At 40.4% G+C, this 4785-nt stretch overlaps 2 pseudogenes; both read right to left on the minus strand.

Moving 5' to 3' along the window:
• Positions 1-374: 374 nt before the first annotated feature.
• LOC126950186 (ferritin light chain-like) lies at positions 375-932 on the minus strand (annotated as a pseudogene).
• Positions 933-2441: 1509 nt separating this feature from the next.
• LOC126950885 (tetratricopeptide repeat protein 4-like) lies at positions 2442-3588 on the minus strand (annotated as a pseudogene).
• Between the last annotated feature and the right edge of the window lie 1197 nt (positions 3589-4785).

Raw genomic sequence — 4785 nt, forward strand, 5'->3', positions numbered from 1 at the left:
TATAAATGAATCAAACTGTTCAATTAAACAGCAGAGATTTTCAGTATGTATTAAAAAACATGATCCAACTATGTGCTATCTAAAGGAGACTTACTTTAGCTATAAAGACACAAAAATGCTGAAAATAAAAGGACAGATAAGGTATTTCATGCAACTACTAATCAAAAGAGATCTGGGACATCTCCACTATTAGACAAAATACACTTTAAATTTTATTTTTTTCCTTCCAAAAGCTTTATTTCAATTTGATCCAAGGCTTGGGCGAGTGCTCCAGGGTAGTTAAAAAACTGTCCAGTGGCTGGAGGGAGAGGCTTAGACAGAAGCCCTGTTACTTTGCAAGGGGCCTCCCAGAAGTCACTGGGCTCAGTAGGCTCCTAGTTGTACTTGAAGGTGAGCCTTTCAAAGAGATACTCACCCAGCCCAGCCTCCAGGCCAGCCAGCCTGTGGGGAGGTTGGTCAGGTGGTCATCCATCTTCTTGATGAGTTTAACTTCCTTATCTAGGACATGACTCTCCAGGAAGTCACAGAGAAGGGGATCTGTGCAGGCAGAACTGAGGGCATGAAGGGCCTAGTTCAGATTTTTCTCCAGGGCCATGGTGGCTTCCATGGCATCCAAAGTTCTACCCCACTTATCTTGAGCCGACTTCTGGAGGTCCTGGAAGATAGCATGCTGCCACACTGGTTTTGTATCTTTGAGAGATGCTTGGTACTCTCATGCTTCTCCTCAGCTGATTTGCAGAAGTAGTAGCCCATGCTTTCCAGAGCCACATCATCATGGTCAAAATAGAAGCCCAGAGAGAAATAGGTTTAGAAGACCTGCAAGTACAAATTGACAAAGTGGTTGATGGCTGTCTCCACCTCAATGGAATAATTCTGATAAATCTGGGAGCTCATGGTTAGTCAGCAAGAAGGGACTAACCACTAAAATGGTGTTGGCTGGTCCCAGAAGCAGGAGATGACTGAGAAGATGGTCCTGAAGGTTGAAAATGGAGAGAAGATTGGAAGGTGGCTGGAGACTGGAAGAAAGAGAGTTCCTGGATCTGTTCCATCCAAACACTGTTGAAGCAAGAGACAGCCACAGGATTGCTGAATGTGCTGCCTAGACTTTAAAATTTATCATAGAAGACAAGAAAATTGTGTATTCAAAAAAGGTTAATCCATCAAGCATATGTGACAATGATAAATATACATGAACCTAAAACAGAACCCCCAAGACACATGAAGCAAAAATTGACAGAAATAAACTGAGAAAAAAATTCTACAATAATATTTGGAGACTTTAATATCCCACTTTCAATAATGAATAGAACAAAGACAAAGTGTCAGTAAGGAAATAGAGGACTTAAACAACACTATAAACAAATGGAATTAGTAGACATGTAAATAATACTCCACTACCACAAACACCAGAATATGCATTCTTCTCAAGTGCATATGTAACATTCTGCAAGCTAGATCTTATGTTAGGCCACAAAACAAGTCACAGTAAATATTAAAACGCGAAAATCATATGAAGTATTTTCTCTTACTACGAAGGAATGAAACCAGAAACCAGTAACAGAAGGATACCTGGAAAACTCAGAAATCTGTGGAAATTAAACAACATACTCATAAATAAGCTATAAGTCAAAGAAGAACTTAGAAAATACTCATTTTTTTTCATGGTAGATAAACTCTTCTTAGGAAGGGGGCAACAAGCTGCTGCAGACAAAGATATACCCTATAACAACAACCCAACATGCTAGAAGGTTTTCCAGTTTAAAAGACACAAAATCTCAAAATGTGAAAACTACAGGGGAACTCAGAGGCCACTGTCCTAGTCTGTCACAGTCCTCCATATGGCAAAGATGAAGGAAACTGGCGATCCTTTTAGGGGTACCAAGGATCTCAGTTTGTACGGTCTTTATAAATGCAGAGCAGGATGTGGCTTTCCTGCCCCCATTTCACCTCAAGTCATCTACAGTGACCACACATGGCTCCCCTCTGTGTTCATGAAATAACTTGAGGCCAGAGTCTCTCAGCTTTAAAGCCTTGGAATCCTATGCATAGTTTGTTTGTGTGTAGATGTGCAGTTTGAAGGGTAGCTTCTGTAACAAGATGTCAAACTCCACAAAAGTTCAGAATCATGTCACTGGATCCTGAGTCCATCTCCACAGACCAGGGTGCCGCTCAGGTCAGTTGCCATGGTAACTGCAGCAGATGGTCCCTTTAGAGATGGAATCCAAGGATGTCATGGCCAAGGCACAGAATTTTATATCAACTGAAGAAAGTGAAGACCAGCCAGAGAGGCTGCAGTTTAGGGAAACCAGAGGCTCCTCCCCCACCACGATACTAGGAAGGACTATCCCCTTGGTGACAGAAATAAGGCACTGGACTGATTCAGGCGTGCTAGGTTCCCAGCAGAGGAGGGTAAGGGAGGAGATCCAGGGGGCCTGGCTCAGTCATCTGGTGCACCTTTCTCCCCCAGGATAATTCTTTGAAAAAGGTTTGGATCCTACACAGACCAAAAATGCTGGTGTCAGGGCTTTTACAAAGTACCTGTGGTGCTGTAGAACCTGCAGCAAGGTGCCCTTGGCAGGCATCCGGTACAGTTCTGCTCTGTCCTCATCCTCAACGTAGACCTCCAAATTATCAGAACAATATTTTTGCTTTAGGTCCCGAGAAGGTGTTTCACCAAACATCACCATTAGATGATCAATAAACCTGGAGTCCTCATGAAAGGTAGAGATGAAGTCCAATTGGGCATACTCTGGGTACAGAAGGAGCACAGGCCAGCTCAGCCTGCCCTGGTTATCTAGATTCAGCCTGGCTCCATGGGGGTTCTCAGAGCTGAGTTCCTCCAGGAAAAAAGGTCCCCTAGATCTTCTGAGGCTGAAATTTCATCCTCACAGGTAGTTTCAGAGAACCTGATATTCCTAGCCTTGACGGCCTCGAGTAAAGCCTCATTCTGATTCCTCTCCTTTTCTTTCAAGTTGGATTTCCCCACATCCCTCTGTTCAATTTGCTTCAGCTTGTCTGCTTTAGCCCTCATTTCCAGAAGCTTCTTCACTTTGGCATCTATCTGCAGTCCCTTATCACATCAGTTCACAGCCTTGGCAAAGTATTTCAGTTCCAGATGGCATAAGCACCTCTTATTGCTTTGAGGTAGCAGGATTTTAGCTTTCTGGCAGCTGTCACATTACTGACAGCAGAACGAAAATTGCCCAGATAGTACTGTGCTGCTGCCCGGTTGGTATAAAGGACAGCATTCAAATCAGGATTTGCACATTTCTTCTTTAATCCTTCAGTGTAGGAAATCACAGCTTTCTTGTAGTCTTTTTCTTTAAAATAATCATTGCCCTCATCTTTATAGGTATTGGCCTGTTCTTCTGGAGAAAGCTCCTCATCAAAAATAATTGACTGGAGACAAGCCAAGTCAGGATTCTCCCTGGGATCAATTTCTGATGGCACTTTCTTCATAAACAGGGGGACCTTTTCAAATTCCTCCTCCCACTGTTCCTCATGAAAGCCGCCACGGTAAGGCTGGCTCTGGAACTTTTCCAGGAACGAGTTCATGGTGTCGTCTGAGGTGGGGTCCTGCTCATGTTGCTCCACAGCTGATGCCCTGCCCTCCAGCCCAGGTCCCAGTGCCGTGAAGTGTAGAAAATACTCTACAATGAATAAAAATAAAATATAATATCCAAAATTTATGGATGCAATAAAAGCAGTGGTCAGAAGGAACATTTAAGCTCTAAACACTTTTAAAAAGAATGATATTAATAGAAAATCTAATTGTATGTCTTACATAACCAGAAAATGAAAAGCAGTCTAAAGCCAAAGCAAGGAGGAGGCAGGAAATAATGATTAGGGGAAACATAAATGACATAGAGAATAGAAAAACAAGAGAGAGTATCAATGAACCTAAAACTTGGTTCTTTAAAAAGATTAACAAATTTGACAAACCTTTAGCTGTACTAAAAATAAAAGACTACAATAAACAAAAAATGAAATCATAGACATTACAACTGATACCACATAAATACAAAGGATCAAAAAAAGACTACTAATGAACAATTATATGCCAACAAATTGGATTACCTACAAGAAATTGATGAATTCCTACAACATACAACCTACCAGCACTGAATCATGAAGAAATAGAAAATCTAAAGAGACCAGTAGTGAGTAAAGAGATTGAGTCAGTAATCAAAAATTTTACAAAAAAGAAAAGCTCAGTATCAGACAGCTTCACTGTTGAGTTCTATCAGTTCTTTAATGAAAATTTACACCAATCATTGCCAGACTCTTTCATAAAATTGAAGAGATGAGAATACTTCATAATTTATTGTATGAGGCTGGCATCACACAGATACAAAGCCAGACAAAGAAATTACAAGATTGTCTCTTATAAATATAGATGCAAAACCTCTCAATAAAATCCTATAAAACTGAATACAGCAGCATATTAAAGGGATCATACTCCATGACAAATAGTATTTTCCCAGTAATGCAAGAATGGTTCAACATATGAAAATCACTCAATAAAAGAAACCACATGAATAGAATGAAGGGAGAAAAAAGACCCCAAAATATATAAAAATTTCAGTTGATGCAGAGGAATCATTTGATAAAGTTCAACATTCTTTTAATGATAAAAACACTCAGTAAATGAAGAATAAAAGATATCTTCTATAACATGATAAAGGTGATATATGAAAAGCCCACAGCTAACATCACATGTGGTATTGAAAGACTCAAAAGCTTTCCCTTAACAATGGGAACAAGAGCAGGATTCCTACTATTGCT

Source organism: Macaca thibetana, chromosome 3, assembly GCF_024542745.1.
Source record: "Macaca thibetana thibetana isolate TM-01 chromosome 3, ASM2454274v1, whole genome shotgun sequence".
Lineage (NCBI taxonomy): Eukaryota > Metazoa > Chordata > Mammalia > Primates > Cercopithecidae > Macaca > Macaca thibetana.